The 27,529-nt window shown below is 38.1% G+C and overlaps 1 protein-coding gene and 3 non-coding genes across 7 annotated transcripts in view; 3 read left to right on the top strand and 1 right to left on the bottom strand.

Annotated features, from left to right (window-relative positions):
* The window catches only part of LOC138708920 (early estrogen-induced gene 1 protein), a 333,706-nt gene that overhangs the window by 293,492 nt on the left and 12,685 nt on the right, over positions 1-27,529 (bottom strand). The window lies entirely within an intron of this gene.
* On the top strand, positions 213-285 carry TRNAN-GUU (transfer RNA asparagine (anticodon GUU)). The gene has a single exon. It is a non-coding gene; the product is annotated as a tRNA-Asn (tRNA).
* On the top strand, positions 499-571 carry TRNAN-GUU (transfer RNA asparagine (anticodon GUU)). The gene has a single exon. It is a non-coding gene; the product is annotated as a tRNA-Asn (tRNA).
* Positions 785-857, top strand: TRNAN-GUU (transfer RNA asparagine (anticodon GUU)). Its single transcript has one exon. It is a non-coding gene; the product is annotated as a tRNA-Asn (tRNA).

Below are 27,529 nucleotides of genomic sequence, written 5' to 3'. Positions count from 1 at the left end.
TATTTTTCCCTCGAAATTATTTAAATCAACTTTACAGGGAGTTAGACCTGAAAGTTCGATTTGTATAATACACGTCACTGTTCGTTAACAGAAAACCACAATTTAAGTCACACAGAGTTAGTGTGTACTCAATGTTGGTTGCTTGACGGTTGTCAGCCCACTTTGAGGTCTGTGGATATAGAGGGAAAAGTTGGATCGGTGTCTGGTAGAGTTCCCGGGTAGCTCAGTTGGTAGAGCGTTGGTACGTTAAACCAAAGGTCCCGGGTTCGATACCCGGCCCCGGAACAATTTTCCCCTCGAAATTATTCAAATCAACTTTACAGGGAGTTATACCTGAAAGTTCGATTTGCATAATACGTGTCACTGTTCGTTAACAGAAAACCACAATTTAAGTCACGCAGAGTTAGTGTGCACTCAATGTTGGTTGCTTGACGGTTGTCAGCCCACTTTGAGGTCTGTGGATATAGAGGGAAAAATTGGATCGGTGTCTGGTAGAGTTCCCGGGTAGCTCAGTTGGTAGAGCGTTGGTACGTTAAACCAAAGGTCCCGGGTTCGATACCCGGCCCCGGAACAATTTTCCCCTCGAAATTATTCAAATCAACTTTACAGGGAGTTATACCTGAAAGTTCGATTTGCATAATACGTGTCACTGTTCGTTAACAGAAAACCACAATTTAAGTCACGCAGAGTTAGTGTGCACTCAATGTTGGTTGCTTGACGGTTGTCAGCCCACTTTGAGGTCTGTGGATATAGAGGGAAAAATTGGATCGGTGTCTGGTAGAGTTCCCGGGTAGCTCAGTTGGTAGAGCGTTGGTACGTTAAACCAAAGGTCCCGGGTTCGATACCCGGCCCCGGAACAATTTTCTCTCGAAATTATTCAAATCAACTTTACAGGGAGTTATACCTGAAAGTTCGATTTGTAAGCAGTATAGAAGTTTGAAATTTTTTATTTCTGTGATATTATTACTAAATTAGTTTGATGTAGGCTACTGGACATTTGCGCACATTAAAAAAATTATAGTTCTCAATTTACAATAACGTTCACTTAAAATAATAATATTTCATAATAAATTTACACACTATTTTCCATCATTTAAATTAGAGAAAATATCACATACTATTTTAGTGACACAGTATCCTAACTCCACATGTCACGAACCCAGTCCCCCCCCCCCTTTACAAGTATCCAGGATTTTTGTAACACAGTTGCCACCATTCACATGCAGACCATAAAGTCATATGCTTAACTCCACATATGTATCTTAAATGTGAAGAGGCTATTTAAAAAAAAAAGCTGTTTTCTGGAGTTTCTTATTTGTTGGATTTAAGTCACGTTGGAAATAGACTCTTCAATCTACTTTGACCTCTCTAATTATACAATTCATATAGAGAAATAAACTAAAAATATTGATCTCTTTGTACGTGCTGACTGCATGTTCATTTAAAAGCAGTGCACATGCAACGCCAGAGGCACCTCTTTGATCGTGGACGTCACGCAGTCACTTTCACTAGATAAATTACGGACTGCTTCAGAAAAATAAACGCTACTCAACCGGCTTCCTATGAGCAACGAGGGTAGATAAGACTCCTGAAATGCGATTTACTTAATACGAAACAAAGGTAAGTTAGTTCCTAGTTCTACCATGAGCGTCGAGAAGAAAGAAAATAGACGAAATTATTTATTTATAACTTACTTCGTTTCTTATTTAATGGATGTCAGTCCCAACGGGTCACGAGCGACCCCTGGTGACCTCTTAAGCAGATTTTTGGTAGGGTGCGCCAACCTCCTAACACTTATATCTAGGATGAAAGAGTACGATGAAAGAGTAATGGAACGGAGAAAAATTCTCTCCGGCGCCGGGATTTGAACCCGGGTTTTCAGTTCTACATGCTGATGCTTTATCCACTAAGCCACACCGGATACCCACTCCGGCGCCGGACAGAATCGTCTCAGATTAAGTTCCAACTCTTGGGTTCCCTCTCGTGGCCCCCCTCTGCACTACGTCATATATATCTATGAACGTAGGACTGAAGTCCACACATGAGATGCACTCGTTATGAGTGACTAGTTGGCCGGGATCCGTTCCATTAATCTTTCATCGTATGGTGACGCAGAATATCATATGTACTTCGGTACATTAAAATAGTATATATATATATGATATGCGTAAATCACTTCGTGATTTAAGACGGCGCTTATTCCGTCGGATGCCGGCCAACTAGTCCTCATAACGAGTGCACCTCAGCACATGTGTGGACTTCAGTCTATAGCGTAGTGCAGAGGGCGGCCACTAGAGGGAACCCAAGAGTTGGAACTTAATCTGAGACGATTCTGTCCGGCGCCGGGGTGGGTATCCGGTGTGGCTTAGTGAATAAAGCATCAGCACGTAGAGCTGAAAACCCGGGTTCAAATCCCGGCGCCGGAGAGAATTTTTCTCCGTTCCATTACTCTTTCATCGTATGATGACGCAGAATATCTGCATGGAAATATCATATGTACTTCGGTACATTAAAATAATATACTTATATCTAGGCTTAGTATTCCAGCTACCTAAAGACTGAAGTTAAAGACACAAAGTATATAGTATATAGTACGCCGAACACAGGTAATGCAACGGATAAGGATATAAACAAACAGGTCGTCGCTGCGTGTTCGTGGAGTACAGTCAACTCCCGACATTCTGAAGCTATACTAGTAAACACAAGCTTGAGCCGGTGATGTTCATTTTCGTCGTGATTTGCAGTGAATAATAACGTTCATTCGTAAGTTACGGAACTTGACCGTATGTGGATGTCACTAGAAATGATTTTATATTACAAGAAATTCTTTCAATAGCACATGACGTTATTGGTGCATGATGTAGTACAAGATATTGTCGAAATTTTTTCGTGTTTCATTAGGATATTGCATGTTCTTCTTCACTGAAAACCCACTAATTTTATACGTACCTTTCTAGAAATTCCCTAAAGTGTAGATTATTTCATTTATTAATTGGAATGTTGGCACTGAACATCATGGTAGGCTACACAACTCCATGCTAAACGTCGAGTTAATATCTTCATAATTTTCAGATTTTGACGGTACTGGTTCTTTCGGAATACGTTCAACATACTTTCTGTGACTTTTGGTATTGCAGTGTCTTTCAGTGCACTGTTTTTTTGTCACTTTTACGTTTATTTTACACAATGAAAATATTAGTTCAAATATCCTCAATTATGCACTGCAGTATTACACGATTGAGCGTCTTACCCAAGGCATTTTACCTTTGCAATGAACCTTCAATCAGTCACAAAGATCTAGTTAGTGTATTTAAATAATACGACTTGTAAGAGCAGTGATCGATAAGACTGCTCACTAATATTGCGTCCTGATTTTGACTTTCTAGACTTTAGAAGAAGAGGGCAGAGGATGCGTAACTATTTTGTATACGAACGTACTTATACCTGCGCTGTGACGTCACATATACTTCGAATGAGGCAACTTCATTCCAGTTTATAGGTAGCTGGAACACGGACCCTATTTATATCTATCTAAATCTAACTTAAACCTAAGGGCAACACAAACATCAAGGCCATACATACCAAGGAACAATCCCCAACCAAGGAAAAATTCCTTGGCAGAATCGGGAAACGAATCCGAAATCTCCTGGTAAGAAGTCAGCGTTACTAGCCAGGCCTGGGCGCTATTAGCTCAACTGAGTCATACAGATTTCCCCTTAACTCCTCACTCCACTTTCCCCGGCTGAGACAAGACCGGCAGCACTGCTCAGTGACGGATTGCATCATAGCTTTTACGAACCTTCGCTCTCGTTGGTCTCCTGAAATCCATCACTGATGCACAGTTCCCACTGTGCGTTTGTTTATAAGGCAGTGAAGCGCAAAGGACAAGAGAGGGGGGGGGGGGTTCAGAGTTCCGTTCCACTTCCCGTTTTGCCCAGGGTTGCACTAGACCAAGAGGCTGTTATCTACCATTTATTTACCATTACATTTATTATCATTATTAATAAATTTATTTAATAAACATTCGTTATGTCTTGTCCATTTATCTAGATGGCTTTTATGTACCTAGTTTAGGTTATTTTACGACGCCTTAACATCTTGGTTATTTAGCGTCTGAATGAGATGAAGGTGATAATGCCGGTGAAATGAGTCCGGGGTCAAACACCGGAAGTTATCCAGCATTTGCTCATAATGGGTTGAGGGAAAACCTTGGAAAAAACCTCAACCAGATAACTTGCCCCGACCGGGAATCGAACCCGGGCCGCCTGGTTTCGCGGCTAGACGCGCTAACCGTTACTCCACAGGTGTGGACGGCATTTATGTAATATTGTCTGTTTTCACGGAAGATATCGTCATACATGAGGCGGATATAGAAATTGTAGGGAACGGCATTTAATACCGTACATTAAAATTAACAACAAAAACTATAATTATACAGTAAGCATCGGTATATAGCCTACATAGTGGCCCATTAATCTTTATCTGCTCCAAAAATTGCTTATTTTGGGTTACTGAACATGATTTTCGATAACAGGCCATAGTAACAAAAACTGCATACAACGCGCGAAACAAATGTTTTATGTTTTTAAGTACTTCTGAGATATCATAGTCATTTCCTTACGTTGAATTCTAACTGCGCGCACACAAATGGCTGGAAATAAAACACTAGCAGATAAGACACCCTCCCAGCGACGGCAGACGCGGTGGAAGCATCGCGGACTTCACAGCTACGGTCTCTAGGGTAACCTTGACCCAGTGGCGAAGACATCACTCCATCGACGATGGACACGGTGGAAAACATCGCGATCTAAACACTTTCCTACGGTCTCTTCACTTGGCACAAAGGAGGGGCGAAAGCGTTTCATTGAGTGGTGACAGCATTCTAGCGAGTGCTTTCGGAACACAACCCCATTGGATCTTGGACGGGGGGTGGGGGAGGCTGGTGACGACGCTCTGTCATTTTACGCGCCTCCTCCGATAGAGCGTATTCCGAATCTCAGCGCTGAGCAATCTGATGCCATCACGGTGTTCCGAATTTCACCGATGGCGTGACTGATGCTCCACCGGTGTCGCACCGGTGCCATCGGCTCGCAGAGGTGGTGGCAGTCTCCATCAGCCCCCATCAGTGAATCTGATTGGTTCTTGTATAGGGCGGGAATTAGCAGACGAATGACATCGTGCACTGTTGTGTCATGGCGTTGTGTTCTGCTTTAGTTCTGCTGTATTGTTTGTAATGAGCACAACGTAAAAACAATATGTTAATGGCTTATGAGAGAACATGTCAACGGACCAGTTATTACTACCGGTTCAAGAAATAAATTGTTTATGCTCTGTTTTCTTTGAACGAGATGCCAGTACGGAAATTTCTCAAAATTTTGCTAGCGTAGCACAGACAACAACTTATACAGTCTCCATAACAGCCATCGATCCTTCTAGCAGTTTTGTTCCTATTTCGTTGCAGCGTGACGTCATTGTTGTCCACCGGTCCGGTGAGATTCGGAATACGCTGATAGGCTGCTACTTTGATGTGGTTAGGCTTATGCGCAGGGGCAGGTATTATGGAGATTAATTTTATCATTTGTGGTTTTTAATATTGGTGTCGGCGGAGATGCTCGAGATTGATTTCTACTCTTCGCGGAGATTAATGGAAATTTTGGAAAATACAATTATTTTGGAAATGGAGTATTAACTCAGTACGAATATTATTTTCCAAATAATTAACATTAAAATTTCGTTGGATTCTGGTAAAGGTGCGGTATGGCCAATAAATAATATTGTTGAATTGAGACCGTATTTAATACATAGGCCGAAAAAAAAACTTGCAGCTCTCAAATTAACACTTTCATATTATTAGTGAAATGTTCTCCGTCTTTTGAGTTCACTAATGTAATCAGAACACCTGGAATACCATGTAATGTAGTCTACTTGGATATACAGTATATAACAAATTAAAGTGAAAAAAAAAAAAAAAATCCGAAAAAAAAACTAAGAATATGAAATTCGCTAAAAAACGACGCAATAGTAATAATTCGCGAATGTGTTCATATTTCGCTATAATAACTTTATTTCGCGATTTGTCGCGTTTGTTTTATCCGCATATTATTAATCAGAATCACTTAATTCGTAAAGATTAGCAAAAATCTATTGTGTACCTATTAGCTATGTCGTGATTTTGGCGATCTCCATAAATACCCGGCCCAGCTTTTGTGTCTTAGATACGTCTACTGTCCGATCGTAAAAGGTCAGACTAAAGGTAGTCTGATAAAAATGTTATTCCTACATATGGGGAACTGATGGAACCAGAAAGGAGACTGATATACTGAAAGGTGATGAAAATTTGAAATAACATCCGCGGGATAAGTTAAAAAATGTTCCTATATTGTCATTACATAAGCTATTCAAGAACTACTTTCAAAACAAGCATCTATTTTCATGGTATATATATCCATTCATTAATGGAATAGGATAAATCGCAATATAGCGAATGCCAGTAGGGGAAGTTATCCCCATCCACATAAAATGTGTATTCGACACAACACTCGCCTATCACGTAGAGTGTCTGATGAGCTAGTAGGGGAAAAGTGGAAGGGGTCGTGGGCGGAGCTTCTACGTTCGCGATATTGCGATTTGCCCAATATGTCGCCCAGTTTCGAAAACGAAACTACAGTTGTGTTGGTCTCGATGTTTTATTTTTGTTTTGGTTTACAAATGGAGAGTTTCATTCATTCATAGTCTCCTATCCAAGGGCAGGTTTCTCACTGCAAACCCAGCATTCTCCAATCTTTCCCATTTCCCCGCCTTCCTCTTAGTTCCCGGATATGATAAGTAGTTAATGAAAGGCCATGCAATATATATTTTCTCAACATATGAAGCAACATTCCGAAATTAGTTCCATTTCAACAAATTTTTCTCCACGGTTCACTCAAAGTGGACCATACCTGTCTATTATCACTCTAACATTGCGAAACTCGCAATAAGAAATCAAACGAGCGGTCGCACAAGTCTGTTGCTGCTCTGAATGACGAGATAGAGTCCGCATTTCACGAGAAGATCCGAGCAAGGAATGCGAGTTTTTCTCCCACTCTTATAACCTATCCCCGACACGGAACCGGCCGGCCATTGACTGAACCTTGCTAGTCCCAGTCGGCCAATGACATCACTCCCATCCACCTGCTCCTTCAAGAACGCTGAGTTACTGGTTACTCTCTCCTCTTACCCCGCAAAGACCGTACTCCCCTTGCAGGGATCCTCACGTGAAATTTGGACTGAGAGAGGCGAGGCGGCGCAACGCGGCACAATAAACAGGGCAAAAAGTAGCTAAATCTCTCCAAAGTTTGTTTAAAAAAATCCCCAGTAATGTCACTAAAAATTAATAATAAATATCACTAAATAAAAATAAGAAAAACACATATATGCGGAGAAAAATATCATTTTCTCGTCATCACCCTCTTCTGCGGAGTCTGGTTTTGTTGTTGACGGCTGTGATGTTGAGGTGGAAGGTGTGGGAGCAGCTGATAGTGAATACACTGCACTTGAGCCAATCATTGACACTACAGTTTCTGGCAAATTGTAACACTTTTTAAATCTTATATTAAAATTTATTAAAACAGCAAAAACTACAGTCTTATTTGCTTCACAGGAACTGTCGGCACTCAACTGCCTCGGGTCGGTTCGGAGTTGAAAATCTCCGCGTTGCGGGGAAGAACCAAGATTACAGCAGCTCGCAGCTCGTCACGTGCCAATCAAAGTTGCCACCCGTTTATGGGTGTTGGAGCAGTAGCATTGAGAGAGAGATCTAACCCGTGAGAATCACTGAATCAGCATCTTTCATCCCTGATCACTGATCACAAACATATGAGATCAGAGTTTTCACGTATGAATCATTAGACTACTCAGTCATGCACCCATAACTCTTCTAAAATTATAGATTGACAAATCAAACTGAAACCCTGACCGAGTTACTACGTGACCGCTGACTGTCTTGGGGAGGAGCAAGTGAGAAAGCACGGGGGAAGGGAGAGAGCACTATGCACTATGTACTTGCAGGTCCACTCACAGTTTGTCAAACCTGCCAACAAAAGCATTAAAAGGTTGACTAGTTGCCTGCAATGCTAGCATAATGGAACCTTCCTAGCCGACAGTCGAGGCAAAAATGAAGAATCCGTTATTGTGGTAATACTGGAGAGTGGTTCTTCTATTGGTCGCGATGCCCACACACACCCTCTCAGATATTTACGTGGTGATTGGTGACTGAATGACGAGGAGAGAGAGAGAGAGAGAGAGAGAGAGAGAGAGAGAGAGAGAGAGAAGAATGAAAGAGAGAGATTCCAGAAGTTGGCGTGTTTTACGGGGTTTCACGTGAAGTTGTCAAACTATAAGAAGTGCATGACTTCAGTTGAATGTTTTAACTTAAAAGAAAGAAAAAAGTTGAATATAAAAATCAGCCAGAAAAGTCGCTAATCGTATTTTACAAAATGTCGCCGAGACTGATTCAAAATTCCCTAGATTTAGCGACTTATCGCTAAATATGGCAACACTGACGGATGCCCATATTCTGTGAGGAGAACTGCAACACTCAAGAAAATCGACGGAGGTCAAGGCTGCTGAATATTCACAAATAGCTTGGGATTCCCTATTATACTTTTAGTACGTCATACAGTCACCTCTTACGGCAATACAGAACAAACAAGATAAAGAAATTTCGTCCCAATGGAAGGGTGATAACTGATAATCCTCAGTTTCCTTTGCGGTAATAGAACCCAGTAAATATGCGTGAAACAAACGTTTTAAAACTTATATCGAGCAAGGAAGACCGCAGTCTCCGGCACTATTTTCTATGTAAGCCTAAGATATTTGGGCTACGCCATAAAACGGCGACTATTCTAATGCAAAATTTGATATAAATTCAACAAATTTACACTTAAGCTAGGTCCTCGAAGAAGAGTAAACCCAGTCAATACGCCGGAGGAGATAGCGAGGAAACCATCACTTGAAACTATCTACTTTGTTAGTTGCAACACGGTAACAATACGCTAACTGTTCAATAATACTCTATAGATACGACATCTGACATTTATGCGACTACTGATAATTTAGAGCTTGATTTTTATGCAAGTACCGTAGTATCACATTGCGAAGAAAGAAAGAAATCAGTGTCATGAAGACGACACTTTTTCGTTGCGCGTTTTACAAGTTTCGAGACAATCCACTTCGTCATTATGTTATCAATTAAATATTGTTTGTACTTTATTTTCTTAAACTATTATTCAAACGACATTATGAAACTACTGAAGACCTCAGGGAAAAACTTAACAAGTCCAAAATGATTGATTTTCTGTTTTAAGTGTCAAGTAATAGCTCAGGTAGTGTAGATTAATATAGTTCAACTGTACAGAATAACAAGCTCATTAGTACAAAGAAATTTGAAGAATGATAATATAATGGGTCTTGAAACTTTTAACTTGCTCTCCTGTAAAAAAAAAAGGTAAAACGAGACTTACCAAGTTTTTCCCCTGTAGTCATCATATGCTATGCACTAATCAGAAAAACTTTCGTTTTCACAATTGCGCACAAAAAAAAAAAAAAAAAAAAAAAAACATTCTTTGCATGGCCCAAATGTAAAAAAAGAAAGAAAAAATACAATATAGTACTTAAGTTATAAATTGTACGAGTTAAATAACCTACGTATTTAAGTAAACTTACGTAAATGTACATTAAACAGCTGTATTATAATCATTCATAATATTTCGCTATTCACACAATTCGGCATTCAAAATGAATATACTCACTCGGAGGGGAGATGATGTATGTATGTATGTATTTATTTACACTGCAAGTGGGCAAGCACCCGTTGGCAGTGGTATACACAATATAAACAATACACAATAAAATTACAATACACAATACAATAAGAATATACAATACAATTTAACACAATAATTACAATTAATAATAAAATATAAAATACCTAATTTTACAATACAACCTACATATGTATAGGCCCTACATAAATTTCAATAGTCTTTCACTTTACCCTCATCTCACTCACTGTAGTGGCACTATGACGCATTTCACTGACACTATAGAACACATTTCATTGACGCTATAAATTATCACTGATCGGAACTATTCACTGCACTGTAAAACCATAACTTCACTGACTCACCTCGCTTCACTGACACAACAGTTCAAATAAGTCAAATAATTACACCCTTATGCATACTTATAAACAGAACTACATTTAAGCTAAACATTTCTACTCTAAGGCCATCTTACACGCATTTTTAAATAATTTACAATTCAAACCAAGGGAGTAACTCGTCAGGCTAAATAAATACATGTCACCTTAAAAAATTAAATGTTAAATGCCACCTTAATTTTAATTTGACCTTAATTTTAATTGATGATGATTATTATTATTATTATTATTATTATTATTATCATTATTATTAAGGTAAACTTGCAATTTATAAAAGTTCGGCGCATTCACAAGATATTCACACTTGTTATAGAGTTCAACAATTTGTATTAACATCCTATTTACCTGAAAGCACGGGTGCTGCATGAGCTTCAGAAGTATATTTCGAAGAAGAAAAGTAAAACATGGCAAAGAAAACAATGTCTGACAATTCTCAAACATTGCAAAATTTTCTGCAAAATCAAGTACTTAACAGCAAAACACTTGTAACGACACTCACTATTCGTGTTGACTTGTTACGCAACACAGGACAATCACCCACGCCACTTGCATCCACACCACAGCAAACAAGGCTATATTTGGCAGCATCAGCCTTGGTTATCAGACGCGCCATTTGAATGAAGAACAACTGCTGCCGTATGGATAATAGTCCATTGTTTAGTTCAACATTATTACGTGTTTAGCATCTCGCACACGCCACCTCAACTGCGTACCGCACCACCCGCTCGCACACGCTTCCTACTGTCTGGCACGCTTAGACAACAAACAGTAGGAAGATGAAAAGAAGAAGCGGATCAAGATGTTAAAGTGATAGGTGACAACAGTCGTAGTAATAGCACAGTCTAGTACTTAGTCACGAAACTCAATACGTAGGGATTATGCATCCATAGATAGTTGCTAACCACTAGGATCGCTACTATCGCCTCATCACAGACAATGCGAAATAGTACCGGCACTGTCTATTGTTCCTAGTACCCTCAAAACTCAAGCTTCGTGACTGTGGTAATAGCAATAACACTACTCTTGTAGTCGCAATAGCAGCAGCAGTTAATTAATACTTTTGATTGTAATAATAATAATAATAATAATAATAATAATCATCATCATCATCATCATCATAAACATCACGGGTTAGGCCGTCCGCCCTGTTCCGTCCCAATAGTAATTGAACTCTAAAACTGGTCACTCCATCGTCGTCTCGGTCTTCCTACATCCCGTCGTCCCATGGGTCTATAGTTATGCAGTTTTCTTGGAACTCTGTCTGATGACATTCTCTCTACATGTTCGTGCCATCTATTTACATAGGTATATGTTACATCAATTATATCTAAAATGCCTAATTCCTGTCTAATGTATTTGTTTTGTTTATGATCTAACAGTGTATATCCTGCCAATGGTCTCAACAATTTCATTTCTGCTGCCTCCATTCTTCTTTCTTGCTGTTTAGTTAGGTTCCAAAACTCTGAATCATATACAAATGTTGGTATGACCATTGTTTTGTAAAACTTCAGAACTGTATCTGTCCTTACCTTCTTAATGAAGGTTCTTTTAACTGTTCCTACTAGTTTTTGAAATTTTAATATTTTTTTTTGTCAAAATCATTTATATTGTCATATGATAATGTGCAGCATAAATATTCAAAATGGTTCACTTGTTCTACTGGTTCAAAATAATAATAAATAATAATCATCGTAATTGTAACCATAGCAAGTGTAGAATAGCAACAGTAGTACAGATCTTTTATTACCCGTATATCTCTGCCTCTGTGCAACGGCACAGTCTGAAGTGAGAGGGAAGAGATATAGCAGAAGGTTGTAATGCTTTTCAATGCTCTGACGCCCACGAAAGGCGTTTGACAGAGTGGACTGGAATAAACTGATGGGGGAAAATTAGTGTGGATAAGAAAGAGAGGAGGCCTTTCATTAACCTTTAAACGAGTCAAAGTCAGGATAGGAGAAGAAATGTCAGAAGGAAGAGATATAGGGAGAGGAGTACAAAAATGCCTTTATCACCTACCGTGCTCAACAAATATTTTCAGGATTTAGTAATGAACTGTTTTCAAAATATTGAAGGAGTGATAGTAGAAGGAAGAATAAAGTGTATAAGATTAGCTAATAGTCTAATACGCATTGTTAGATGAGAACATGATACTAAAGGATATGCTACTGGTGCTAAATGACAGCTGTGACAATATAGGATGAAGATAAATGTAAACGAGACGAAGACGAAGGTCATAAGAAAAAAAGTAAAGAAAGTATACTTGCGAATTCTAAAACAGGCAGTAGAGCAAGTGAACAGTTTCAAGTACTTAGAATGTACAGTATATACACACTATAAGCAGTAACATGAACTGTTACCAGGAAGTCAAAAGGAGAATAGCAATGGCAAAGGAAGCTTTTAATAGAAAAAGCAGCATCTTCTGCGGACCTCTGGAAAAAGAATAAGGAAAAGACTAGTGAAGTGGTTTTTGTGGAGTGTGGCATTGTATGAGGCAGAAACATGGACATTACGACCAAGTGAAGAAAAGCGACTAGAAGCACTTGAAATGGACAGACAGAATAAGAAATGAGGATGTGGTGGAAAGAGTGGGTGAAGAGAGAATGATGCTGAAACTGATCAGGAAGAGAAAAAGGAATTGGATGGGTCACTGGCTGGGAAGAAACTGCCTACTGAAGGATGCACTGCAAGGAATGGTGAACGTGAGAAGAGTTCGTGGCAGAAGAAGATATCAATTAAGACATTCATATAGATCATATGCGGAGACTATGATGAAGACTGAAAATACGAAAGACTGGAGAATCGTGGATTTGCAGTGAAAGACCTACTCTTAGGCAGAACATTACGAATGATTGAATGACGCCCACGATCAAGATAAGCCACTTGAAATTTAACGGTCACTCAGCGGCAGAGATAAGATGTATAATACCAGCCGGTAACGTTGCTTGAACACGAATGGTTCGTTTTGTTCTCGGCGACTAAAAAGCAGCATCCTCACTCATCCATGAACTAAATCGTGTGAAAAGGAGTATATTTAGTAGCAAAAGGCAGTAGCAATAGTAGTAATTACAAGCAGATGTAGTAATAGCAGGTAATAATAACAGTGGTTACGATTTGTAATACGAGGACAATAAGAAGATAGAGTTTGTGCCGAGTTTAAAAAGTCTTCGTCTATACCTATAGTCAACAACTCTAGATAATAGAGGTGCTTAAGACTGCGAAACCATCACAACCTCCGATTTCGTCTTCAAGAAGTGAGAGAAAGGTATGCGAGCGTATTATGTCTTCAAGTAATACGACGTTGCCACTTCCTGTTAATTACTCTCACGTCAGTCTTGTCTGGGTTCGAGTCCCGGTCCATACATCTGAAACCTGATTAGTGTAACATATAGCTAGTCGACGATGTATGTAATGAAGAGAGAAAGGAACTGGCCACCTTACCCCATTATCTCCTGGCCTAGTTGTCTCATAAGTGGTGCCTTGTAGGTATCTTTCTTAAGTAGATTATTTTACTACGCTTTATCAACATCTTAGGTTATTTAGCGTCTGAATGAGATGAAGGTGATAATGCCAGTGAAATGAGACCGGGGTCCAGCACCGACAGTTACCCAGCATTTGCTCATATTGGGTTGAGGGAAAATCCCGGAAAAAACCTCAACCAGGTAACTTGTCCCCACCGGGAATCGAACCCGGGCCACTTGATTTCGCAGCCAGTTGCGCTAACAATTACTCCATAGGTATGGACTTGTAGATATTACTTGTGAGGTTCAGAACTGACCTTCGGATAGTTGACTAAATAACAACAAGGTTGCAGCTGGGATTTTTCTTGGTGTTTTCCCGTGTTACACATCCCATCAAGATCTCCATACCATTATCATTTCATAGCATTCTCCGAAGCACAGAGGAGACTGGCTCGGACACGATAAGGGTTGAATGTTCTCAACCCGAATACAAAGCAGCATACCTTAGCGCAGTCAGCTGGTATCGGTTGGGGAATAACCACTGCTGGGAAAATAGTATAACAGACAATGGATGGTCTTCATGCTGTATGACCCCCTACCAGACACCAAAATAAAAACGAAAAATAAAACAGACGTATAGTCTGCCGTATGAAAATGATTTGCTGCGGGTAATATTACCATTATTGATATTTTACAGTGGAAAGAAACTACAACCGGGTTGGAGTGAACATTGCTCTCACAACTACCTCTTTCACAATTCGTTATTATTTTAGTAACATTTAAAATCTGTACCGATTCGAAGGTAGAATTGTTAAATCACACTGCTATTTTGTCTCCAAAGCAATCCCCAACTAATGAAGGGGCGTTTATGATTATAGTTAGAGAATTGCTCACGCGACTTTGTACTTCTGAAACATCAATACCAGCAAACCGTAAAGGCTGTCAGTGTGGGGGCACATAAAACTTACGCTTTGGAGTGGTTAATGTCTGTTAGCAAACACAATAAAAGCAAATGTAGCTATACGACAGTAAAAACCGTCCCGCTTACCGATACTACGAACGAAGTTAAAAAATACATGTCCTCCCACACTTTGTCATATTACATTTAGTAAAGCTACTGTAGCCTACATACGTGATAATCAATGAGGCACTGGCTTAAGGGGAATTCCAGGCTCGCATTCATCACGTGCTTAGGGAAACCACCTACCTCGCTATTTCCTATGTCGATATTCAGATAAGAAGTAACTGTAGGTGTAGATGGATTCCCAATACAACACACGCGGTTTTGTATATACGTACTTCCTTTATGTTACGTGAAACATACAGTAGGCTACAGTTATTTTTTTATAATATTGATCATCAGTGTTAAAGCCACTTCACAAACAATAAATCAAAGTATTTTTATTATTTTCGGCTGTCGAATCATCGTGCTAACCAAACGATACCTCCATTCTGGCTGGATGATCGTCCACCTCTGCTTCGGCATGTGAACGTGAGGCCAGCAACCGGATGGTCGGTCCGGGCCCTTTAAGGTCTGTGACGCTACGGATTATCATTATTATTATTATTATTATTATTATTATTATTATTATTATTATTATTATTATTATTATTATTATTTTATAGACCTAAGTAGAACCAGGTATGTATGCAAGCAGACGTTTTCGTTACACATATGACGCAACAAAATTATAGTAACCATTATATGAGATTATTAAGATTACCCAAAGTAAGCTCTTTTATGCCTATAAATTACAGTACTATATGGCATAAAATATTCTGCAGCACATATTATACCACTTCTTGCTATATCGCCCTACTTAATCTCTCAAAACATTCGTGGCGAAAATTAATTTCTCTACTGAAATCTTTTTCTTTACTCTTAAGTCAGCACTGGTTCACTTGCCACTATATGTTACGCAAAAACAGTGCAAGAAAATCGTTGTAGCCGACTTCCAAATAATTCACCATTTTGCGTTGTAATTTTAATAAAGACACTACCATTTTATTAAACGTTATTAGGAAAAACATCAACATGGAAGAAGGTAGAAGAAACTATGAAACTAAACAACGAACTAAGAAGAGAAACTGATAGCCAAGGAAGTCTGGATAAAAGAGAAATATAAAGAAGTAGAGGATTATTCTAGAGAAAAAAAGGAAGATAGGATTTAATGTACCGCGAAGTTAAATGTTTGAACTTCACAAATAAGAACATAAAATCCATGTGGTTGATAGAAGACGGAATAGAAAATGAAATAACAGACAAACAAAGAATATTGAACACATGTACAAAATATGTAGAAGAGTTATATGAGACAGGGAATCGTCCAGAATAGAACACGAAGCAACTGTATCAGAAGACGAAAAAGGATTTTCTATTTTAAAAGAAGTTGAACTAGCACTTAGGGAAATGAAGAATGAGAAAGCAACAGTAGTTGTTGGAATCCCCATTGAGTTAGTGAAATGTTTGGGTGAAGACAAGACGGAAATTCTATCATTATGCAACGAAATATATGAGAAAGGCGAATGGCCTGAAGATTTTACGGAGACAGTGTTGCTTCCAATACCGAAGAAAAATAATGCCAAGAAATGTAAGAAGTTCAGGACTATCAGCCTGATATCACACTCGGCAAAGATTCTCCTGCGAATACTGAATCGACGTTTATATTCTAAGATGGAAGGACAGTTGAAAGAAGAGCAGTTTGGCTTCAGAAAAGGAAAAGGTACAAAGGATGCAATTGGACTACTATGAACAATCGGCGAAAGATACCTACAGAAGAATAAAGAAGTGTATACAGTTTTTGTGGACTTAGAAAATGCGTTTGACAGAGTGGATTGGAACAAACTGATGGACATCCTGAAGAAAATAAGTGTGGATTTGAAAGACAGGAGGCTGTTCAGTAACCTATATAATAAAACAACGAGTCAGAAGGAAGTGAAATAGGGAGAGGAGTACGACAAGAACGCCCATTATCATCTACCCTGTTCAACATGTACTTGGAGGATTTGGTGAAGAACTGTTTTCAGAATATGGGAGGGGTAAAAGTAGGAAGAAGAAGAATAAAGTGCATAAGATTTGCTAATGATATGGCGTTGTTAGCAAAAGAGGAGACGATACTAAGGAATATGCTACTGACGCTAAATGACAGCTGTGAGCAATATGGGATGAAGATAAATGCAAACAAGACGAAGACCATGGCTATCGCAAGAAAAATAAAGAAGGTAAACTTGCGAATTCTAAATGAGGCAGTAGAGCAAGTGAGCAGCTTCAAATACTTGGGACGTACTATAAGCAGTAACATGAGCTGCAGCCAGGAAATCAAAAGGAGACTAGCAATGGCAAAGGAAGCTTTTAATATAAAAAGGGAGCATCTTCTGCGGACCTCTAGAAAAAGAACTAAGGAAGAAACTAGTGAATGCTTTGTATGGAGTGTGGCACTGTATGGGGCAGAAATGGACATTACGACGAAGTGAAGAGAAACGAATAGAATCATTTGAAATGTGTATATGGAGAAGAATGGAGCATGTGAAGTGGACAGACGGAATAAGAAATGAAGTTGTGTTGGAAAGAGTGGGTGAAGAAAGAACGATGCTGAAACTAATCAGAAAGAGAAAAAGGAATTGATTGGGTCACTGGCTGATAAGAAACTGCCTACTGAAGGATGTACTGGAAGGAATGGTGAACGGGAGAAGAGTGCGGGGCAGAAGAAGATATCAGATAATAGACGGCATTAAAATATGTGGATCATAAGCGGAGACTAAGAGGAAGGCAGAAAATAGGAAAGATTTCAGAATGCTGGGTTTGCAGTGAAAGGCCTGCCCATGGGCAGAACACTTACTGTATATATGTATAGGTCTATTTTTAAAGACAGTGTTTATAAAAAAACTTAATTTAGTGTTGTTAGAGGAGGGAAGTATATATAGGGTGTGAAGGGAATATCTGCAGTGTCTGGGAAAAGTGACATGTCAATTTCCACATACTTTTTTCATAATTTATTGAAAACTTACGGAACTTCTGCTCGCTTGGAAAAAGAGACATATAAGTATTCCTCCCATTACAATAATTCATACAAAAAAAAAATCAAATCGACATAAACCAGTGTAAGTTGTCAATAAATTATCAAAAAAGGTTTGTGAAAACTGACTTAAGTCACTTTTCCCAGGCACTGCAGATATCTTCTCCGAAATTCCAATCTTTAATAACGATTAATGTAACCAATTAGTTGAGATCATTTTAAAATTCTAATGGAGTGTGTTTTGACCTAGTTTTAAGGTGAATAGCTTAGACAATAGCATGAATATTTAACAACTATAATTCATAACGAACGATGTAATTAATTTTGACACAGCGGTCGCTCGGAAAATAATTTAAATATACCGTATTGCACGTCTGTGTTTAAAGTGGCATAAGTACAACAATACCATTTAAATCTTCGTTCTGTATTAGAAAAATAAGTCCTAGACTTGCCTGCAATGCTAGTGATTCAGGAGAATTATTGCTTCCACTCTTAGTACTATCTAATTTTCTGATGGCATAATATTTTCAATAGGAAAGACGACGAAGTTCGCTATAAAGGAAACAGCTCAGCTGACGTTATTCGCTCGGCGATGATCGTCATAGAGGAACCACAGCAGGGTTGCCATACGTACGACTATAGTCGTACGCATACGACTATTTTGATTAATTGTACGAGGTACGACCGAACTCTATGTCATACGCAATTTTGTACGACTATTTCAGTGAGGGACAAAATTATTTTGGATCCTATAATGTTGAACTATAGGCTAATTGAAATAAAATTAAAGGTTAATTCGTTCCTTTTCTTCATTCAGTATGCCATTAATAGAAATAAACATACTTTAGTTTAAAGGGATAAAAGATGCTTTGAAAATCAATATGGTGACTACACTTGCCGTACAAGTCATAATTCGCTATCTTAGGGTGCTATTCATAGACATTTCGCAGCACGCGATACGAGCGTACTGAACTAGTCCCGGCTACCCACTGGTTACTTGTACAGAATTCGAATTATATCCTATCGCTAACACTGGTTTATGAATATGAAAAACGCTGATCATCCACCGGAAACTCGCGCTAAAAATGTCTATGAATACGGCCCTTAAGGTTCAGATTTCATGTAGCCTACGGTGCAGTTATTTCAAAGTAACATGATTTCAGATATCTGCTATTAATAACTTCAATGTATGTTCAACAATGGAAGAATTTTATCAATGAAATAGTACCGAGTAGGATTAAGAAGTCTAAACGCGCCGACATTACAGTCGTGTTGGATTTGAGTCGACTTTGATGAACATCAGCTGCCGCACTGATTGATAGTACCTGCCATCGCTCTGGGCAAAGATAAAGTTTCTGCTGGCTTTCAATATAATAATGTTGTTTCCGACCAAGCGTCATCGTGCATGCTTTATGGGGAATGACAGTGTCAAAGAAGAAATAGTAATTTGAATGCTAAATGTCATTGTGGATATCAACTATTAGTATAGGGATATTAGGAGAGTCTAATACTATTTGATTGGATGAAGAAATGGATGCTGATTTGTTTGAATGTTGAAAGTCATTGCGGATGTGAACAACAGTTATTCATATTTATAATTGGAACTAAAATTTTGTGATAGAATTATATATATATATATATATATATATACTGTATTATATATATTTATAGGCCTATGAACCACTTTTTTGGGTGTTATGTGAAATATATTTGTGAGTACTATCTATAAAAAATAGTAAAATGATGAATGTACGACAATTTGATGCTGAAGTACGACATTTTTTATAGGTTGGTACGACGGTTGCGTTTCCTTTATCTGGCAACCCTGAACCAGAGCGTTGTTCTGAATCACCCTGTTAGTGTCGTTACCATCCCTGTGCACGCTACCGATGTTCCCTATGGACGGCTTTTAATTCAATTATATTGAGAATTCCGATGCCAATAGAAGCCTAAACGATACTCCGCGCATTTAAGTTGATTAGAGGCTCAACTTCACATGCAGACTTGAATGGAATACATTATTGTCATTTTACATATTAACAACTTCGTTTTTACTGCCACCAATTTATATATTATGAATTTTCATAGTATGATAATGCAATACCTGTAATGCTGTCATGTACGATTTGCATATACTCGTATCCATAAACAGACTGCATCCCATATTACGAAACAAAAAAATGACAAACTGGAAACACATCGTTATAAAACATTACAGTGTTGCATGCCAATCATCAAACAACAAAAAAATACAAAGCATAGACGATACAAGCTACCAAATTATTCACGAGGTTCAGCACAATCCACTGAACAAAAAGAGTCTGATGGACAACTTTTGTTCTGAACTGCACAATGTGTCAGAAAAAAAAAAGATAGTATTTTTGTAGAAGTTAATAGTAATGTATGGTTGAGAAACTCAACTAGGTAAGATGACACAGTCTAGTACATACAGTCACACGTAGGGAATATGCATCCATTGACAGTTGCTAGCCGCTAGGATCGCTACTATCGCCTCATTACACACCCCCTTCTCTAGCAGACGACAAAATGTAGCCTATTATACAAGCGAAATAACGGAATCAGCGTTTTTTTTCTTTCTTCTTGTGCTGCCATCTGCTGTTTCGATCAATTACGCATTTCCTGAAATTCTTTGAGCTATTCTTTCTAATGACACCGGTATGAATTTCGCAACACACATAGGCCCGGTTTCTTCAACCTTTGTTAAATTATAACAGTGTGTTATTCCATTTTAACTGTAAACTTAACAGGTGAAGCATTTCTTCAAGTACTGTTAGTACTAACAGGCTGTTAAAACCTATGTTAATTTAACTGCCCAATTTCATGCAGTTAAATCATTTAACTCTCTGTTAGCATAGAAGTATCCAATATGGCTGGTGCGTTAGATGCTGAACTTATATATCTGGATTATTTAGAAAATTATATCCATGAATACATAGAGGGGTTGATTTCTGTGATTTGACAGATCAGAAGTTCATACAAAGGTATAGGCTATTTTCTGCCAAGCCTCACTTTTCGCTTTCAACTTAGATCCATTTGTTTATTTATTCTCATTAATTGGTTTATACTGCGAAATAATTTCCAGCAGAAGATTTCTTTCGAACGAAGAGAAATTAGAACCACGATTTCTTTTTTCCATTTCATAACAGCAATACCAGTACGCCGCTCCACGCTATTGTGATAGACGAGGAAAGAAGCAGAAATCAAACCTGAGAGAATAGAAGGACTTCTATCCTCTCTGAATCAAAAAACGGAAACAAGCGAGAATCGCAATTGTCAGAGTTCAGAAAACAGAAGTGAGCCTATACTTGGTTATAGGTTATGGTTAAACTGTAGAATCTCTGGTCCTAACAGAGAGTTAACAAACAGAATGTTAAAATTTGAAATGTGAAGTTCAAGAAACGCAATATTTTTAACAGCAATTCCTACTTTTAACTTACAGTTAATTAACGCTCTGTTAGGTGCATTTTAACAAAGGTTGAAGAAACCGGGCCATAGTGACAGAATTATAGCAGTTTATAACCCAGGAATGTTTCTACGGACACACCGTATAATACCTAATACATCCTATAGTATTATTTACTTACTTCTGACTTTTCAGGAAACCGGAGGTTCATTGCCGCCCTCACATAAGCCCGCCATCGGTCCCTATCCTCAGCAAGATTAATCCAGTCTCTACAATCACATCCCACCTCACTCAAATCCATTTTAATATTATCCTTTCCTCCGGTCTCCCAACTAACATTCTTTATGCATTTCTGGATTCGCCCATCGTGCTACGTGCCCTGCCCATCTCAAACGTCTGGATTTAATGTTCTTAATTATGTCAGGTGAAGAATAGAATGCGTCCAGTTCAACGTTGTGTAACTTTCTTCATTCTCCTATAACTTCATTCCTCTTAGTCCCAAATATTTTCCTAAGCACCTTATTCTCAAACACTCTTCCCGTTTTTATTTCAATACAACCCGATAGGAGGCGACAGGCAGCAGTGAAGACGACGCTGAATATAGTGGTTAGACAGAGTCTTAAATGAATAATGAATTTTAAAGATAATTGTACAGAAATGAGCAAAGAATTACAGTTTTCCTATCTTTTTGATATTCCGGGACAAATATAATTCAATCCAGGACACAGAATACACCATTAAAATCCAGAACAATCCCGGAAAATCCAGGACATCTGGAAACCCTGATATTAGGCTGCACAAAATTTGGAAATTTTCTAGTACTTTATTACGTCAGTTTCTTATGCGAAAGATTTATATTTGCACATTTGCAAATTAATACTTAAAAACGTCGGCACACGTTAGAGATCCACGTTCAAATCTCGTAAACTCCAAACAGATTTGTGGTATAAGAAATAGTAGGACTATATTACGATACAAAGTTGGAAAGTGTTTTTAAAAAATCGAGGAAAAGTTTCAAAAACAAGCAGAGGGAGTTTTTCAACTCCATCTTCTCCAACATTTTCCCTGTGACCCAAGGTTTCTTAATTCTCACACCTTCGGTGTATCCTATTGTTTCTTCTGCTTTTGTCTGTATACAACTTTTTAAACAAGTCCAGTACTCATTACTATTCTCAGGTGTGGATTCTAATGTAGAGACTTTACTTTCTCTTGAAAATTTGCTCCAAATTCATTAGCGCACAGTTTTTATTTTATTTGTAAGATAGTCCTAATAAATACCACTCAACATTTTCAGTTTTCCTCAATAAATTTCATTACTCGTCTTTGGTCTTCAGTTCCTATACTTTGTCCTGTTCAGTGTCCAGTATTGTTTTATATATATATATATATATATATATATATATATATATATATCATATAAAAATTGGAAATTTATCCTTCGAAGAGGTGGAAAAATTCAAATATCTTGGAGCAACAGTAACAAATATAAATGATACTCGGGAGGAAATTAAACGCAGAATAAATATGAGAAATGTCTGTTATTATTAGGTTGAGAAGCTTTTGTCATCTATTCTGCTGTCAAAAAATCTTAAAGTTAGAAGTTATAAAACAATTATATTACCGGTTGTTCTGTATGGTTGTGAAACTTGGGACTCTCACTTTGAGGAACAGAGATTAAGGGTGTTTGAGAATAAGGTTCTTAGGAAAATATTTGGGGCTAAGAGGGATGAAGTTACAGGAGAATGGAGAAAGTTACACAACGTAGAACTGCATGCGTTGTATTCTTCACCTGACATAATTAGCAACATTAAATCCAGACGTTTGAGATGGGCAAGGTATGTAGCACGTATGGGCGAATCCAGAAATGCATATAGAGTGTTAGTTGGGAGGCAAGAGGGGGAAAAAGACCTATGGGGAGGCCGAGACGTAGATGGGAGGATATTAAAGTGGATTTGGGGGAGATGAGGTATGATGATAGAGACTGGATTAATCTTGCACAGGATAGGGACCAATGGCGGGCTTATGTGAGGGCGGCAATGAACCTCCGGGTTTCTTAAAAGCCGCAAATATGTAATAATGCCTGGGACTTTATACAAGATGTATAATACACTACACCTAGTATTGCATCTAAATTGTCATTCGTTAGTAACCTTAAAGGAACCGTAAGATGTTCATTATCAGTGAGTTATAATTCCTGAAACTTGAAACAAAATCAAATTCAGGGTGACGCAGAATAAATGATAAACGAAGCCAAACTTTCATTTTTACGTTACATTAGTTACAAAGGATGGAACTACATTAATCCAATAAATAACATTTTATCAAATGTGTAATCTTCAAATTACTGTTGATGTTTTTTACCGGTTTTGAACGCATGCCACGAAGAAACAAGTTCTGCCTACAATAAACCACGGAAATCGTAATAGAGAAAGCAAAGCTTTCCCTTCGAGCCTTGCACATCTCTGAGAAATTGGAATAAACGTCGCGTAGCAACCAGCTGATGCCTGCAGTCTCCCAAATCGGCAGCATTTTGCTTCTGTAACTGGCTCGACCACTTTCATGCAGCTGCTTCTTGACTATTAAATCCATGTTTCCACTTTCTAACACAGGGGAAATTGGTAACGAATCAAACACCCCCCTCCACTTAACAGCGATTACATACAAGAACCACTTCCGTAGCTTTTATATCAGCACGTAATAAGGGCGTGGCGTGTTACTGACAGGAGATCGCTGCCGATTATGATTTACAACGAATGATTACCTGCTGCATGGCTATCCAGTGTGGGATGCGCAACATTACGCCCCAGTAGTTAAACAACTCAGTTCTACAGGATAACAATTCCATAAGTTTTATAAGCTGTCTTTGAAATGCAGGGATTACCAGGCATTTCAATAAAATTAAAGACAACAGAGCAACAGTCGAGTGATGCTGGCCGAAAAAGCATATGCGATCAAAAAAGCGATAGAATCAAACTATAAACTGACAATACGTGTAACAAATTCTTTTGTGCGTATTTGCTTGCTTTCCGCACAAAATCAATACGCGGTAAGTGTGAAATACCACATTCAGTATTCCCAACGTAACACACATAACAATTTCCCTCTTCTTACCGCTTAAGCGCGACATTCATTTTACTGCTTTAGGCTTTTAACATATTATTTTTAAAGACGTTCAACATAGTAATAATTATAAATTGGAAACTTACCACAGCAATTTCACCTAAATTGCACTGTTAATTATTGTTTTTAAATATTTGCAAAAATTAAGTAAACTCTACTACTCCACTAAAGTTATTGCATTCGTGATGCAAGTAACATTAAGGAAGCCGTGAAAAAATCAACAACATTCCAGATGCCGATGTTATTACTGCAGTATGTTATATAAATAATATTGTTAAAATATTAAAATTAAAAATAAATCATTACATAACCTTACCGTTTGTTTTAAGTTCGCATTTATAGACTGGGGGAAAAAAAAGACAGACGTATATCACAGCCTGCTGCAATATAGTAAACACAGAAAACATTTTATAGCAACAATGTTGAAGAGAGATAATTTTGTTTTCCAAAATTGCCGTCATTGAACAGAAACAAAGATGGAGATTTCATTGCAACTAATTAGAAATTCCTCTTTCAGGTATGTAATAAACGATCTTCGCACAAAATAATGTTTGATACACGAGCGGTATGTTTGTTTTCATGTTCGAGAAAAAGATTGAAAAAGCGAAACGTAGTTGAGCTTTTTTAATTTCCGAGAACATGAAAACATCAACATACCGCTCTTGTAACGCATATTACTATTTCTAACCACAGGGACTTTTTTAAAGTCTGTAACATAATGCTAATGGAATAATGACGAAATGCGAAAGGCTGCACTCTGGGAAAGCTATTCCAACAGTCTGTTCGTCCAAAACAGGCATGGGCACTATGTTCCCGCGCGGGCACTGTATACACACTAGAGTCGAGCAAAATCGGTTACGAAAGATAGAAGAGACAGATTGCTACTGAACGCCTGGCGCTGTAGACAGTATGCGAAGCTCTTCCGTCTCGCGGAGTAGTCCAATGTTCGGTTTAACGAATGTCCGAGTCTCACTCGGACTACTATGGATCATGAACGACAGATAATATTGAGCCGTCCAGGAGTTCCAAGAATCGTTGCAAGGACCGTGTACCTTTCAATTGATATTTCCTCCTCTCTTCTCTTTGATTGATTGATTGATTGATTGATTTATTGAGTCATTCATTAACCCAGGTATTGCAACAGCATGCATCATGAAGCTATAATCTTTAGACTTAAGAGTGCTTTTATTTTTGTTAATAACTTTTATCTCCTTAAAAATGATTTATTAGTGAAATAATAATACATCTACTTACGTTAGAATAATTAAAAGACATAGGGTATATTAACAACTACTCTTTCAGAGGTAGCCTATACATTTTGAGTTTAAAGTATGAACATTACAATAGCAAGTGTGTACATATTTGCTCTTCTATTTTGTTAAGTAATTGTCATTTGTTTTATTCTTGTATGTGTTTACATGTCATATTTCATCTATGCATTACGCTTATTTTCTTTGTTGTTACCGGTGTCCATTAGTTGATTTATATATTAGTTATGAAGATAAATGTATCAAAGTGTCCAATCAATTATAATCCTATTTCAGGCTAACTTACTTAGTTACTTAATTATGGCTTTTAAGGAACCCGCAGATTCATTGCCGCCCTCACATAAGCCCGCCATCGGTCCCTATCCTGAGCAAGATTAGTCCAATCTTTATCATCATATACCATCTCCCTCAAATCCATTTTAATATTATCCTCCAATCTACGTCTCGGCCTCCCCAAAGGTCTTTTTCCCTCCGGCCTCCCAACTAACACTCTATATGCATTTCTGGATTCGCCCATACGTGTTACATGTCCTGTCCATCTCAAACGTCTGGATTTAATGTTCCTAATTATGTCAGGTGAAGAATACAATGCGTGTTGTTCTGCGTTGTGTAACTTTCTCCATTCTTCTGTAGCTTCATCCCTCTTAGCCTCAAATATTTTCCTAAGAATTTCAAGCTAACACTTCTTTTAATTAGGAAAAGTAAATTTCCTTCAATTGTTACTCTATTTCTGTAGTTACAAAATGTAATCAGAGTTCCTGTATGATGAAATGCGCTTGGTATTCTGTCCTATATATCTGCGGTTCTGTCTAGCCAGACGCAACCGCTTCAAGGCCGGATATTCGAACGAATGTCAAAGCTGGCCGGTTGATCTGCGACCGGTCGAATATAAACCGGTTCTAAGCGCTATTCTGCACTACTCTGATACACACCCCTTCATTTTTCCCTCCACAAATATTCTGTCTGCGTGTCCCTACAGTAAGCAGATGTTTAACTCGGTAACACAGTGTTCTAATCAGGGATGTGTAAAGTGGTGGAATATGGCGAATGAATTTTACGTTTAGTTTTAATTTACAAGAAACACTGGGTCAAGATTATTTTTATATTATAGGTAAAGGTTAAGCTCAACGCCTCAACAGTTCAGTTGAGATTTTTACATATACATTTTATCAGACAGCACTTCGATCTTGAACATAAACATTATTGGCAAACAAACTTAAATGCAAGTCGTCGGTCAGGGTTTAAAAAATAGGATTGTTAAAAAGGTTTATATTAATAAAATAGTTGTTACATGCGATAAAGTAATGTGTTATTTTAATTTAATATGCACGTTGAAAGAGTTAGAAAGTTTTCAAAAATCTACAAAAATAAGTTGTTAATGGAAAAGCCAACTCACAATCGCTACTATAGTCGCGACGCTGTTATTCCCGGCGTGACTCCTCCTCTTTGCTCACGTCTTAGGAAGTGAAAGCTCTATAAAGTCTATATAGGTAGTATCGTTCGCCATTTTTGTTCTTTCGTTGCCGAGCTACCATCCGAGGAATCTATTTGCCACACCGTTAAACATTATCATGTCGTAGCTGCTATGATAATAAATCAAATGCACTGTAATTCAGCAAATAATTGAGCGGCAAATGACGTCTTCGTGTGCTTTCTGCGAACGCCAACGAAAGGGCCAAAGTGACGGGCGATTATATTATTTATCGAGCTTTAAGAAATGAATAACGTCTTCCTCAGCGAATCACAAGACGCACGCGTTTAAATGTAGCCGACTTGCAACGCGATTGGCTGCCGGAAATGAGAGAGACGGGACTATAGTTGAAAATGCAGTCCGATCAATTTATGGCATTTCAAACATGTAAGTGAGTCATAGAGAACAATATCGTTTTTCAATTGTAAGGGAAAACCAGCAAGGAAATGTATGAATTATTACCTCATGACAAGTCTTCTAACTCACGTAACTTCGCAGCTAGGATGCTGGCAATTTTTTTAGTTCACGTATGTCTGCGAATATTTCTTTCTAAAATGAAAAAATAATAATAATA

Source organism: Periplaneta americana, chromosome 11 (assembly GCF_040183065.1).
Source record: "Periplaneta americana isolate PAMFEO1 chromosome 11, P.americana_PAMFEO1_priV1, whole genome shotgun sequence".
In the NCBI taxonomy this organism is placed as follows: Eukaryota; Metazoa; Arthropoda; class Insecta; order Blattodea; family Blattidae; genus Periplaneta; species Periplaneta americana.
The sequence above is the reverse complement of the archived record's forward strand: the minus strand, read 5'-3'. Positions and strand labels throughout refer to the sequence as shown.